At 37.5% G+C, this 15,606-nt stretch overlaps 1 protein-coding gene across 5 annotated transcripts in view; it reads left to right on the top strand.

Moving 5' to 3' along the window:
- LOC123031414 (aminopeptidase O (putative)) overlaps positions 1–15,606 on the top strand; it is a 197,362-nt gene that overhangs the window by 149,137 nt on the left and 32,619 nt on the right. The gene's annotated exons all lie outside the window — the stretch shown is intronic.

Genomic DNA, 15,606 nt, shown 5'->3' with positions numbered 1-15,606 from the left:
TGGCAATACCACACTAAAATAAATGAGACTGGATATGTTTTTATTCAGCTTTCTTTAATGTGAATGAAGATTGTATTGGAAAATTCAAAATGCTGCAAAATGTGTGTAGCCATAGCCAAAAGACCTTTGCTTAAGAAAAAAAAGATGACTACATTAATTCAATAAGTTAATTCCAGAATATTGGTCAAATATTCAAGAGGTAGTTAGCGTAACTCAAGAGAACACAAAGAAGTTATTTCAAGATATGAATGATACCTACATATTTAAATAACATGTTTTATAACAATGAATATCAGATGAAATGAAAAAGGAGGGAAATTGTAAATTTTACAAAATCAATGTTGAAGAAATGTTAGAATATTCTGAAATTATTTTATAAGTAACCAATAACCACGTAATAATTTGCTATGTTTTGTGCGGTCAAGTCATCTCTACCTTATGGCAGCGCTATGAATAAAAGCCCTCCAAAATCTCCTGTCCATGACGCTTCATTCACCTTTTCCAAGTTGAAGACTGCTGCTTCCTTATCGAATATTTGGTCTTGCCTTTCTTCCTCTGCCTTTGACATTCCTCAGCATAATTGTCGTTTCCATGGGGTCTTGCCTTCTCATTAATTGATCAAGCATGGCAGCCTCAGTTTTGTCAATGTTGCTTCTAGGGAAAGCTCTGACTTGTTTGGGGAAGCTCTGGACCCATTTGTTTGTCTTTCTGTCAGTCCAGGGTATTCATAAAACTCTCCTCCAGCACCATCATTTTTCTTCCTGTCGGCTTTCTTCACTGTTCAGCTTTCACACATGTACATTGTGATTGGGAATTCAACCCATTCAAGTTTGGATGGTCCTGCCCTTGGTCTCCTGTAAAATATCCTTGAACTTGATCTTTTTTTAGTTCCCTCATTGCTACCTTTTCAAGACTCAGTCTTCTAGAGGTTTCTTGGCTGCAGTCTCCCTTTGAATTGATGACTGAGACAAGGTATGTAAAATATTTAACTATTTTGATTTCTTCATCATAAATAGTAAAGTTCTGTAATTTTTGTGCAGACGTGATTTTTGTTTCCTGAATATTCGGCTAATATTTCTAATATTCAGAGCAGTTGCACTCCTTTTGTAGTTCATCTTTCACTTTTATCAGCAGTCATTCCAATAGCATGCATAAAATAAACTTTACCTGTTATTCCTAAATATAAGTTTTAATCTATTATTAATTTTGCTAAATAGATATGCAAATAATTATATAAAGGAGGTGATCTTAGAAGTTTTTATTGGCATTAACTGAATTAATCATAGTGGTATAATGTATCCATGAGGATTATTAAACTGTTACTTGTGGTAGTAAAAATGAAGGCAATAGTTACCATCCTTATCAGCACACACTGTCCTACTGCTTTAGGCATGAAAGCACATACCTGCAGTCACTTTTACTCACTGCAATCCTCAGAATCTGCTAAGACAAATATTCTAGTCCCATGTTTTCCGCCTTGTTTTTGGGATGTAATATACTGAATACATGTCAGAACAACCGTATTATCACCTGTATTTTGTAGGCAAACATTTTTACATGGAGGTTAAGGATTGGGTTATCCGTTCTTGTCTGTTAGGATATTTGAACGATAGCTCTCTGTCTTTGGAAGCTGATAGTTGGAAATGTTATGTTAATAGTATGCAAAAAAGGTGCAATTAGAACGCTTCCCAGCTAACCTCAGCTGTGAGTACAGGAGAGAATGTTGTAGCTAAGATTTATAAGCACTCAGGTACCGTGATTTGTAGTGGAAGCTGGCCTGCTTGACCATAGCAGTGACAGTGCAATTGAATGCTTTAGGTTGGATCCTGTCTTTTATTCCACCAGCAGGGGCAGCTCCTGAGCATGCTGTATTCAGAAGGCTTCAACTGGTGGAAAAGAACAAAATAGATTTTCACTTGATTAAGAAGTCATCCTGGAGCCTCCACTGCTGTCTCCTTTCTGTTTGGGAGGGGGCCTCTGTTTTCAAAGCTGATTTCTAGGGGACTGTAAGGGAGCACAGAATTTAAATCTAGTTGTCCAGATATGCTAATCCATTGGCTAAGTTTAAGGTTTGTTTTCTTTTTGCTGTGAAACATACACAATTTTTACAGATCAACTTCCGTTAGAATTTTCAGTGAATAGGTAAGTTTTAAAATAACCTCTGAAATATTGTACCCTGCCTATCCATTGGTGTATAAACAGTATTCTGCTATACAGATTTTGGTGTGTGTGTGGGTCATGATTGTGCAAAGCTCTTAGCATATTCCTTTCCAAAACGAATTCCGTCCTTAATTTCTAGACATTTTGATTCATGATCAGAGTAATATTAGTAAGTCAGATAGTGACAAAAGGTTAGGCAAAGAGAGGATAAAAAGCAGGATTTTTTTAAGGAGTGTCTTGAACGGAGAAAAACCAAAACACAACTGGTTGCAAGATGACGGAATCTCCTGCAGTTAATTGGTGTGGTGGGTTAGCTATTTAATTTAGTTTAGAAGGTGGTCTGTGATACTTGAATGTTTCATCCTGTTTCATATAAAATTTTCTGAGCTAATCGAGGGTGGAAAATATCTGGAACAGATTCACAAAATACACAGAATGGGAGTGGAATACAGACTTCTGGACATTTTTGGTATATTAGATCATTCTTGACAATGGAAAATAATAGGGGAGTAAAGATGGTGAATTTTCAAGAGATTTGCTACAGTGTTTAGCTTTCATCAGTTTAAAAAATCAATGCAGTCTTGTTGCTTCTAACACTTTTGTTATAACTGGTGACAATGTTATGGTATGGGTTCAGTAATAGTTTGCATTTATCTAAGAACCGAGGTGTAGGTGGTGGTTCTTGTTGCTGGCAGTATTTTTCTGATACATAGGCTTCCTTAATGGGAAGTGGAGGCCAAAGTAGCTGTGATGTTGAATATATCTTAGCATTTAATGTGCATTAAAAATGCAATTAGCATTGAGTTGTAGCTGAGGGAATATCTATAATTAGCAGGAATGCAGCAGGTGTGGTGGGAAAGTTTAACCAGTTTTTCTGCACTATGATCCTCGGACAATCTTCCCTTTCAAGTATTTGATTTGGAGTAGAGTTTACCCAGGACTGCAGCAGAGAACAAAGGGGTTAAATGCCAATGTGACATTGTGGTTTGAATGTTGGACTGGGACTCAAGAGATCCAGGTTCTTGTCTCCGCTTGACCATGAAGCTTGCTTGGTGAGTTAGGGCCAATCAGTGACCCGCACACTGACCTACATCATGGGGTGGTCTTTAGGATAAAATAGAGGGAAAGATCATGTAAGCTGCTTTGGATTCCTTGCCAGAAAGAAAGTGGGCTATGAAATAAAATAATAAACCTTCCCTTGACATTTACTGCCATGTCATGGATGCTGTTTGCATTTTTTAAACCTTCATGCTAATTCTGTCATATAATAATACCATGTTTAGCTTGGCCCTAAAATGAAACAAAATGAAAAATAGACAAAATGAGTGCAATCTTAAACATACTTACTAGAAAGCACAGTGGGACTTTCTTCCAAGTAAACATGCCTAGGATTATACTGTAAACTCAAGGACATCCGTTTTCTGTGTTACCAGCCTGTGAAATAAGCTGTTAAAGATGAAAGATGGATGTGAAAGTGAATGTATTGGAACTTGTTTTTGTTCTCTGTACTTTAAAACGTAGGGTGTTTGCTTTTTTTCCGACTTGTAACAGAAGGGCAGATGCTGAAAGGGGTTATTTCATCTGATATAGGAAAGGGAGTAACAGTTCTTAAATTAAAATGAAATTCCATGATGATATTGTAATTAAGCGTAAGATGAGCAGGTAGATATATGTGTGCACAGAAAGCTGTCCATGGCATTTTTTATTTCCCTCCTATCCCTCCCCCCATGAAAATATAAGCATACCATTGCAGTTCCATTGTTCGTATTTTAATGTTAATTCCCCACTGGCAATTATGTTATATTCTTCATAACTGATTTTCTCTTTTTCAGTTTAGCATTAAGCTTCTGGAATTTTAAAGGAGGGGTGCACAAATGGACCCAGGTCCCCAGGTTGTACCAGTAATCTACTGTTTGAAATAGCCATTCTCATGCTCCCAACTTTGGCAGCCCTTAAAATGGAGTGATGGGGTCTGGGAGTGGCTGGAAAAGTGTATATGCATGTGAAGAGAAGTACATATGAGTGCATCTGAATGTGCATGTGAAGTATGTGTGTGAGGGTGGTCACATGCATCTTGTAGGCCCACATCTACCATTGGATGTGGCTCTTGGATGCAAAAAAGTTGTGCACCCAAGAATGTGTTAGTGAAAATTTATTTTTATGTTCATCCGAATCGTCCTTTGCACTGTATTCATTCAAAGAAAAAAACAAAACAAAACCACATAACTGTTCAGCCAAATTCTTGTATAGTAAATTTCACCCTGAATTACATGTTTATGGATGGATTATTAAACCTCAAAAACATGGGTTTGTAGGCAGAAATTGCTTCCAAATTCTTAAGTAACTATGGCAACACGATTTGCCCTTTCATATTAAATGGTAATATTATTACACAGATTCACTTAAATGTTGTTAGCTTCGCTAAAAAGGAGTACCAAGAAGTTCTATGCTTTGTAACCGGCTTCAATAAAACTCCCCCCCCCCCCAATCTGTTTTTAAAATCAAGAATATGTCTTCATAGACAGCTTGTGATATATGGGGCAATCAACGTAAAATCTCTGTCTATAGAACAGACATTAAAGGTTTAAGGCAGAGTCTTCTCTCTCTCCCCCTCTCTAAAATGGAATTATTATGCTCAAGGGTAAAGTTCTTATGAAATGTTTCTTTGTGAGTGCTAGAGCTGGGGAAAAATGCCATATAACCTGACCAAACCTGCTTAGGAGCCACCTGGTTTCCATTTTGCTAGCTCAACACTTTGTTAGATCTTATAAGTTTAATCATTTATGACATTTCAAAGCACTTAGAATGGATTGTGAACTTCAGATTTCTCTTTAAGTGGATCTTCTTTCCATTAGATGCATTATTGGAAATATATTTTGCATACAATTGAGAAGTTTTCCTGTTGAATACTATTTGGTCAGTGCAGCTACTAGACACAAAGCCCATCTCCCCAAACATTTAATAAAAGGCCTAGTTGACTTCCTTCTACTAGTCTTGATTTTAGGTAGACAATTTCCTGTTTAATAGTAACCTGGTCTTGTACTCCATGAAATATCATGAGATGTTATGGAAACTGGTTTTAACTCAGTTTAAATGTCATGGCTTCACCCCAACAACTATGGAACAGATTCTCTGTGAGAACATTCAGAATTTGATGAAAGCCCTTAAACCTCTCTGTGGAATTGAAGTTTCCAGGTTGTTTTGGAGAAGTTACAGTAACTTCTTTCTTTGGTTAGGAAAGCTCCTAGTTTAAATCTCAGTTTAACAAAGAGCTCTTCTCTACAGAAGGCATTTATCATGCACTCATGATTCACCCACAGTAGTTTCTGGGTGCCTTATATTATGCTATTATCCTCTAGGACTTCTCCCATGCCTTGTGAGCCTTACCATGACTTTTTTTTTTATAAGGCTGAGATAAGCTATGGAAGTGCAGCACACTATACAACACTACAAAATGGTTGTATATTTTTGTAATTCCACTGTATTGCAGTGCCACCTTGTGGCTGTGTAACAGAGTAAATAAAAAGTAGAGCAAGAAAAGCCCTGGGAAAAAGACCAGGTAAAGGAGCTGATCTTAATCCCACAAAGAACCCAGAAGCAGAAGCCTTGGTAAAGTAATAGATTAGAATAGGTTAAATGCTGAATGCAGAGAAGCCCTACATAGCTGTGTTTGATACAGCAGAGGAGAAGCCATTTGTACTTTTCATCAGTGTGTAGCAGATATAATTTAAGGAATGGGGCTGAGAGAAACTATGCATCTATTAAAGGCATAGTGTTTTGTTCTGTATTGCATCTTACCTTAGCCTGAATTAATCTGTGTCCTTTTTCATCTTTAGACTGAATCCTTAATTACTTTTGATTGTTACAAAAATTGGACAAGATTAAAATCACCAGGACACTGAGATATTAAGGGACATTCTTGTGGTGGCAGAAAGGGCAAAGATTCAGATGACAGGCCAAGACATCTTAGTTTCCTTAAATCTGTTCTGCTTAAGAGAGCCAAGCAAATATGAGTTACCGTATTGCATCTCCATTCTTAGAAAATTTTGTGTCATCCTAATAAGGATTAGAAATTGTACACAACAACTGTGCACACACTATCTGGATCTTACACATACAGCTGCTTGTCACGAACCCATCTTTAGTGTATCTTTCAGATCCACCCTCTTTAGCCAATCTCTCTGCTTTCATGCTCTTCTGGGACTGTGAACATAAGGTGCACATCTTTTATAAGTGAACATAAAAAGATCCCTGCAGGATCAGAGGAAGGTCTGCCTCATATTGTCCCCATACACAATGGCTAGTGAGATACCTTTGAGAGCCCATAAGCTAGTCATGGCTGTAAAAGCACCCTCCTTCCCCTGCTCCCAATTTTGGTGTTTGAAAGCCTACTGCCTTTGAGCCTGGAGATAATATATAGCCACCATGACTAGTAGCCCTTAAATACAGCATTTGGTTTACTCACCTTATTCCTAAATTCTAAAGAAAATGTGATGGATTAAACATGTTGAGTCTAACCCATTTGCCAGGCCTTGCACTGTTCATGCCACATGACAAGGTTAGAAGCAGTATTCTGCTTGCATTCTGTGGAAGGCCAATTGAATGCCTTAAGTGACTGGGGACCGTTTTTCTAGGGGTGCCAGTCTCACGGCACATTTCCCCGGTGTGCTGCTTAAGATTTGCCTCAGACCTCACTGGTCCATATGGCAAAATCAGGTAATGAAGGATGGTGGCCTGGAACTCACAGGGGTGTTGTGGGTGGGGGCAGCATGCATGGCCCTATCCCAGTTTGAGCCATCATGTATTCTAGAGTATACAACAATATGGCTTCTGGAAGACCTAGTTTTGAGTCCTTGTTCGGCTGTAGGGATCATGTTCATGTTTAAAATGCAAGTGTAAAACATACCTTGACTAGAATGTTCATTCGCATTGCACATACTTCTCTTTCCAATTCTCTTTCTGCATGGGTGTATATTACCAAGTGCAAGAAAGGCAGTTCAGAGTGATTCATGTGCTCTCACAGGGTATCTCTCCAAGTTGCAATTTTATTCTATATTTAATCTTATTTCTCAGGATTGCCTAATTAACAATTTTGTTTAATTCATTGTATCTATACCAGTTTTACAGCCCCAAACAGCCCTCTCAAGCTAGTTCTCAACATGAAGCAGATTAAATGTAGAAACAAAATTCACACTAAAAATTGTTCATTACAAAATAGCAGGAAAATTGCCACAACAGTTCATAGGACTATAAACCAGTATCATTAACAATGAAAAATATCAAAATATCCTGTTTAAAACCAGTATGTGAAGCCCAACACGCTCTCCATAACAAGGAATTCCATGGTAATGAACCACCACTGAGAAGGTCCTGTCGCTTGTGCCCACCAGCTTGGTTGGACCTTATGGAAGTCCTGACTGCAGGGCTTCCATGACCCTTCAGGGATCAGGTTGAATAAGCCAGTGTATGCTGACCCTTGGAGGAGGAGTGGCATAGAAACATGATAGTTCAGAATGATGGCTGATAACCAAATTAATCCTTTTAGCATCACTGAAATTAAATCCACTGCACAACAGTTAATGGTTCTGTGTTCTAATTCAGGTCCATATTGATTTTTGCAAGTATTTGAACCTTTTTAAATATATCAATATGCTTGTCAACAGCTGGTTTTGTCAATACTTTTATTATATTCACATGTGGGTTAATATGAGCACATGTTTTTCCCTGAAGGAGATATGCTTGCATTCATTTGAAAGAAAAAAGCCTAGATGAAAACCCTAACATTCAGGAATATCATTTGAGGTATACTGTGACAAGGTCTTTCTAAATGGGTTTGAATAAGAAACATCCTTTTGAGTTCCGAGGAATATTTAATTTTTCTTGATTTCTGTCCTTGGGAGGAGAAGCAATTGTTGTAAGAATGTTTTAGCTTAATTGCAGCTAGCGGGAAAACAACCCTAAGGGCAAATTGAGTTTATGACTGAACAGTCTTAATGGTTCCCTTCCACAGCCTTTTATTCTTTTTGATTCTTCTCTTTGAGAGATACCCTGAACCTATAAACCCTGTTCTTTGGACTCTTAGTATTGCTTTCCTATTTGTGTTTAATGAGGAAGCACTGCGGAAAGGGAGTCATTGAGTATCAAAGCTGTGGGTTGGCTTCCCCCCTTGGTTATCTATTCTTTCATTGTTCTAAAAGAGAAGAGTAGGAAAGCATTCCATATTAACTTTTGGAAAACTTGTAAAAAAACTAGAGAGAGAGAGAAAGAGAGAGAGCGAGCGCGAGCATTTTAAGGAGCAGAAAAGTGCTTGATTCTATTGTGTCTGACTCTAAGAAGGCCTCTCTTTGTAATATTCAAAGGTCAGATTCTCCCAATTCTGTTTTGGGACTTGTTTGTGTTGAGTTTTAGCCAGCAATCTCCAGTGCACAGTAGTGATTTTTTGTTTTGTTTTGTTTAAAATGCTCCTCTCCCCACGCCCAATTGCTGTTTTCAGTCAGTGTAAACAGTTCCTTGCCATAATAACATAGACAAATTTAGCAAAGAACCCATTTCTGGAAGAATCAACTCCCTGTGCATATCTTAACCATTTTTGGGAAGAATTGATCTATCTGTATAAGCAGGAGAAAGAGGCAGGAGCTGTGAATTGAAGTGACATCATATGTATTACTCCCATTGATCCACTTTTAGACTGCAGCCAGGATAAAAGGAAATGGCATCAGGGAGGAAGTATGCTCATTTAGGCACAGATCCCAGTGTGATAATGGAGTAATAATAGAAATCACGCCACTGTCAATTGGTTGCTGCATTAGTCCAGGGCACATGTCCCCTTTGAGGAGGCTTCAATGACTTCATTCAAGTGCAGGCTGTAGCAAATGGGATATTCAGCATACCAGCTGTATTCCTTTGGTGATTTGTGTCCTGGCTTAGGGGTGCAGGCGCAAGTGGTCTTGCTGCTGGATGCTCAAGTGCATATATCTGTGTCACATTTTTATGGCTGTGGAAGGTCAGTAGTCAAATGTTTCAATGACATTTTTTCTAGTATAAATTGTGGACATGGCATTTATTACATTATGCTAATGTAGAGGTTGACAAATAGTCTCTGTTAGGGTGGGTGGTCTTCTGCTACGAGAGGCCAGTGACCTTGCAGTAAGCAGTAAGGGAGCTTTGGAAAAGGCAAGTTTGGTTTTCGCTGTGCCTTTCTAAATTATTGGGCTAGAAGCTGTGAGAGAGATTAAGAGAATGCCTTAAAAAAACCTTGAACTTGCTGCATGCAAACTTTCTCACAACAGCTGACATTTTGGCCTTTATTTTGCTATAAAGGAAAATGCCTTCGACACATAAGATCTTCATTTATTATTATCAATTGCAAAGATACATACCTTTTTACCAAAAAGTTGCATAAACTGACATTCTATGTTTAGAGAAGCCAAGTTAAGCATAAACTGCACAGTAATAATCTGCTGTCCTGGGCTTTTGTTTTTTAAATTGACAGTATTTTTATATTTACTTAACTAGTTTTCAAACTCAGGTTTGCTTTTCTGAATTCTTTAGGATAAGTTTTGAAAGTTACAGGCTTGTTAGTGCAAACTTCAAAAAGCTTTGCATGTGATCTCACATGGAAGCACATTACAATTCCGCAACACACTGACAGTGATTTAAAGTCTTAATAGTTCCAATCATAGGATTATTCAACTTTAAACACTAATGCAAATTACCATATCAGGGGAAGTGACTTTCTAACTTGCATATGTTGCTATTTGGAATTTTACAAGAGAATTCATTGTGCTTGATTACAATATAATACTTTATTCTCTTTCTCTCTCTCTCTCTCTCACTTGAAAGCACATTTGGCACAAATAGTCATGGGAAAATAACTTCATTTTTATGAGAGAAAGATGGGATAGGCTGAGAAGTATCTGCTTCGCATTGTGTCTCATGGTTCATACCATCAGGTTGCTGTATTTTTCTTTAATCACCCATGATTTTCCTACTCTTTTTTTTAACTCGGCTTGTTTGTTAAATTTCAGACATTGCCTAGCCAAGTTCTCAAAAAGTTCCATTGCAGACATTCACTGCAGCTCAGGAGGCCTATCCCTGAGCTCAGCATTTGACATGTATGAAACTCCCAAGGACATAAATACTTTCTTGTTAGCTTAGAAGTCACAAAGGTGTGCAACCCCATTGTTTGTGTGCACGATTTCTAGCTATGTATGGCAACACTTTCAGAGTGGTTGCATGCAGCTGTTGGTTTGCAGGCATTGCATCGTCTACAACAGATGGTGCTTGAAGTGGAGAGAGTTCCCATTCCTCCCTTTTCAGCTGGGCCTAAAATCATCCCACTTTTCAATGCTTGTAATTGGATCTGGCCAAATACAAAATTAAACCACTTCAAGTGCTGACAGCAAACATAAGTTGTGTTGCCTTTTGTGGGTGTATCTGTGGTAAAGGGCTCAACATGTATTTGTTTTATTTATTTTATTTCTATACCGCCTAACAGCTGAAGCTTCTGGGTAATTCAAAATGGGCAAACTGGTATTACTGACTTCGGAAAATTTAAGGAAACCATTAAGAATAATATGTGTTGGTAATGAGAAAGTACTGGGATAACCATTCCAGCATGGATTTGGAAGACATGATCCTCATAGTACACCAGCAAATAGCACAGTTGCTGCAGATCAACTTTTCTGGGTGGAACTATTTGATCACATGAATATGTGTCATTGGAAAGGGCGCTTATATAGAACAAGCTTGTCACATGCTAAACAATACTAAGTATATTGAGGGTTAAATTAGGTTGAGTTTAAATCAAGATGTAACAAATATAACAACTACAGTAGATAGAATTTAGATTTGCTTTCTCTTTTACATTCTGTTTGGTATTAACTATGTTCACATGGCTGCGCAACTGGTTGGAGACAATATCTTCAGAAAGTTGTAAATGTGGCTTATGTAACTTAGATGAATGAATTTACCTTTGCCCTCAAGTTAAATATTTATAGCACTGGTCATTTCTTGAACTGATTAAAATAAAGTAAGGATTTTTTAAAACATTGGGATTTTGGTGTTCTGCATGCCACATATATACACTAATGTAGCTCACATGCAAAACAATTAAAGGAAAGAAAGATACATTTCAATATCAACATTTTTTGCAATGGCCTTTTAGAGAGATTTTCTTGTCCTTTTTTCCTCTATTTACACATTATGTGTAGGAGTGTAGAAGCCTATAGTCAAGCATTTATGTTATATCTGCTTTATTAATGTTTCTTTATTAATATTATTAGCAAACAAAACTGCCCTAGAATTGGTTGGAACAGCCCTTAACTTGCTACAGCAAATCCTTTAAGAAAGTTTGTCTGTAGTTGCACCCCGCCTATGGAACAGCTTCCCAAAATAGTTTACCTGTCTCCCTTACTATGATTTTTTCAGCACCTGGCAAAAACAGTTTTATTGTATAGCCATTTTAATAACTGATTTTATTCTGATAATTTTAACTTGTTGTTTAATATGTATGGTTTTAAATCATTGCCCTCGGCTACATACTGTCTTGTTTTATTGTCTTTTGTTCATTGTACTTTAATTATTGCTTTTATTTTTATTATGTGTTTTATTGATTGTGATCCAGTTAGAGGGCCCTCAGGCCAATTAGTGACAAATAAGTGTAAAAATAAATAAAACTTTCACAGCTGTCATAGCTAGAAACATTGTGCTCATGGTGTTCAAGTAAAGGCTTGCATGTGGTCAACCTTGGCCCAGTTCCTGACATGGTGCATTCCTGTAGCCCCCTGAGAGAAGGAACTATTTCATGACAAGGGGTTGGCATATGCCATTGTTTCTTGGCCTACTGATCTCCCCTACCTTTGTATAGACCACTAAGCTATGTACCAGTTAGGGAAAACTATGTGTCAGTGGCTGAAAATGTTACTGCAGGCTTCAACCTCTTGGACACACTTTACCCTGAGGTTCCTACCACTAGGATACTTCATAGAATAGTAGAGTGGAAGGGGCCATGAAGATCATTGGGTCCAGCCCCCTGCTGTTGCAGGGCACCAACCCCCTGCTGTTGCAGGATACCAAGTTACACCATCCCTCTCAGATGGCGGTCCAGTTTCTTTTTGAATGTCTCTAGTGTGGGACATGCTCTTATTCATGCCAAGCTTCAAATGTCTGATTTTATGATCTTGGCACTATGGTGCTGATGGACAGACAAGCCTGCATTTACACAAACAGACATTTTCTTTCATTAGCTGCAGTGTACCCACTAATATCAGTTACAGATCTACCAGAATTTACTCTTAACATGAAATTCAAGATCAGGCAGTTTCAATTACTTTTTCTCCACTTTTGCTATGTTTTCTACAAGTCAAGAGATCTCTGCATAATGCACAACAACATGAAGCCCAGTGAGGCAAATTAAGGACATGTGGTGAGCTTGCTTTTACTTTTTCTCTGCTTTCCTTGGCCAAAGTTAGATCTTTAATGAACTTTTAAACAATAGCTTCTTGTATAAGTAACATATAAAGTCAATGCCAAATATAAATTTCAAAAGAAACCGCATCTGCCCTTCAATTTCTAAACTTTTGGTGCTGTTTATGTTAAAAGAAAGTATTTTTAAAGAGGAAGACGTGACATTTATTAGATGGTGTTATGCAACATTTGAAATTCAGTTTACATTCAAAAATAGTCACTTCTGAATTTTAGTTTAGTACCCCCACCCTACACACAGCCATTCATGAGTTGCCTTCTCAACTTTTAGTAAACTTGAATCACAGGGGATAGAAGCATACATTTCAAATGCTGCTGTCCATAAGAACCATATTTTTTGGTTTGGGGTACATTTAGGTGTTTCACATAAAATACAAGTTTCTAAACAAATCAATAGTTAGCTTGACAATAATTAAACAGATGTAATTTGTTTATAAATTGTATGCATATATCTATATCAGCAAAGCGCATATAAAATACAAGTTTGTACATGTGTGTATGTACTCATGTTAACTAAAGGGACATATGTGTGTGTGTATGCATGTGTGTAATATACAAGCATGGTATAAAAACATAGCCACACAAATGTTAGAAGCCAGGATCAGTTTCACATGACTGTTGTTGTTTCCTAGCCTACCTGTAAACATAACATGTTCTGAGGTGAGTTGTTTCTGTCAGTGTTGACCCAGTTGCACCATGATGCATTTGATTTGTCTTTGGGCATGGCCAAGCCTATGGGCATGTATGCAGTGCAAGATTGAGGCCACAAGCTCTGTTGAGGTTGAAGTGGCTGAGTTTCTCAGACACTGCTATGTGTTGAAATAGTGGTGTAAATGAGCCAGTGGAAAGGCAATTCAAAGTTGTTACTAATAGCCACTTCTGACATTCTGTGCCTTTTAATGTCATTTTTAAGAATTCTAAGGCACCCTTGAAAACTCGGTTAAAGATAATTCACATATTGATTGCTCTCCAGCAATTGTGTGCTAAGTAATTTGTGTTCAGTTAGTTCTCTTCAGTTAGTTCTCAAGTTGCATGAGTGGGCCAACTTGAGGTCCTCCAGATGTTTTGGCATGCAGCTGCTAGGAGAGCTAGTGGCAGGATGGCCAATTCCTATGCTGGCTACCAAGGCAATTAACAATGTATATTTACCTGAGGCTGGGTTTGGAGTGTAAAATGTGCCATCCCTTCATGGCATGTTAGTGTTCCTTATGTTTTATCATATGTGTTCTGAACTGCCTTATGTGGGGAGACCCCAAAAGGTGTGCAACAGATGCAGAGACAATAAATATAGATAACGATCCCTTGATGATGCACAAGTCCAGTAATGAAATGAAAACATACTATTGAAGCATATCAGAGGTTCCTAACCAATAGAAATAAAAAATTGATCCTTTCTTAGAAATATTGATTGATAAGGAATTCATTCCGTAAGTGCTTCTATTACATAGGAGTTCTTTCCAGACCGCTTCAAATAGTCAAATAACCATAAATATAAATATTTTGCACAAGGAGTGCTTCCCTCATTTCTCTTTGTTTCTGAAAATGCCCTCACAAGTTATTCTAATGATGAAAATCATTATACAGGAAGGATATATATCTGTGTCTCTGTTCGCAAGTGAAATGAGGGTATGTGAAGAATTTGGGAAATGGACCTTATCTTTAAAGATATTTTTAATACTTATCAGCTTTGACAGTCAAGATTTTAACTGGAGAATCTGCTCTGAAATGGAATCTGAGTCTCCTAACATTGTTGTGCATACCGTTTAATTTTTAGTAGAAATATGCTCACTTGAGTATCTATAGTTAATGAAGCCAATCTAAATTTCCATAAAAAGTCAGTGTTCTTTCTTTGTTAGCAATTAGACCCCAATACCAAATGAAGTAGCAATGGATGTAATAGGCAAAGTCCTCACACAGAAAGCTGGAAAAGTTTTAGCAGTTGGTCTCCAGATGTGATAGAGTGGCATTACTGAGTCATACCATGCTTATTTTCACATATGGCCTCCATTTTTTTGTAATGCAAAAATCATTATAAAGAACCCCTTAGAGGATTTTCACAACCTAGAATTCAAATGATTTTTCCTGGCCATTGATATGTACCCCGGTATTTGATACAGTATGTATTTTTATATCTAATAAAAACAAAGTAAACAGAACACTTAAGCCTTCACTACAGCAGCTGTCCTATAGACATTTCTCCTAAATTATCTGTAATTAAATTCATACCTGTTTTCTTGTATTGCAAATGCCATAAAGCTGCATGTTTACCAGGGAGTAGGAACTAAGGCCTACTTCTGAAAGTAGGTAATGTGTTCTGAGGGTACACAGACATTTCTATTTCTTTATTTTTGAAAGGGAACTTAAGGAATTTTGCACTAGAAATTGTGCTATCACAGTACACTTTTGCTTGCTTCCTAGCTAATTTATGTGTATCAGGGATACAGGCAAATAATTCACATCCTAAAACTACAGATCTCTGTTGTAGTTCAGCAGTCCTATGACTTTCTGGCCCTCTAGGAATTAACTCAGTATAAGTTCCATTTTTTTTGTTTGTTTCCACTCTCATTGAAATAGAATAGTTGGTATACACATTCCATTAAAATATTAATAACAATAACATAAAGCTGGTTCTACTGTAATTTAAATAAAGAATGCTAAGTCATGGTCAATTAGTCTTAACCAGCCTTTGGTAGGAATCTTTAAAAATACAGCCAATAATGTAATGCTTTTTAGAAACAATGGGCTAGAGCAGCCTTCTACAACCTGGTGCCCTCATGTTGTTGTGGATTACAACTCCCAGTAACACCTGACACTAGCTAGAGCTGATGGGAATAAAAATGTGGAACATCTGGAAGGCACCAGGCTGGAGAAGATTGAACTAACATAGGCTGTTCCTATATTTCAAGCCATTTTGATTATTGTCGATAGATTGTCTCAACTTAGTCACTGACCTGGTTTGCA

The sequence above is a fragment of the Varanus komodoensis genome, unplaced genomic scaffold, assembly GCF_004798865.1.
Source record: "Varanus komodoensis strain SLA01 unplaced genomic scaffold, ASM479886v1 scaffold5, whole genome shotgun sequence".
Classification (NCBI taxonomy): domain Eukaryota; kingdom Metazoa; phylum Chordata; class Lepidosauria; order Squamata; family Varanidae; genus Varanus; species Varanus komodoensis.
Note: the sequence above shows the minus strand (reverse complement) of the source record. Positions and strands in the feature narration are given on the sequence as shown.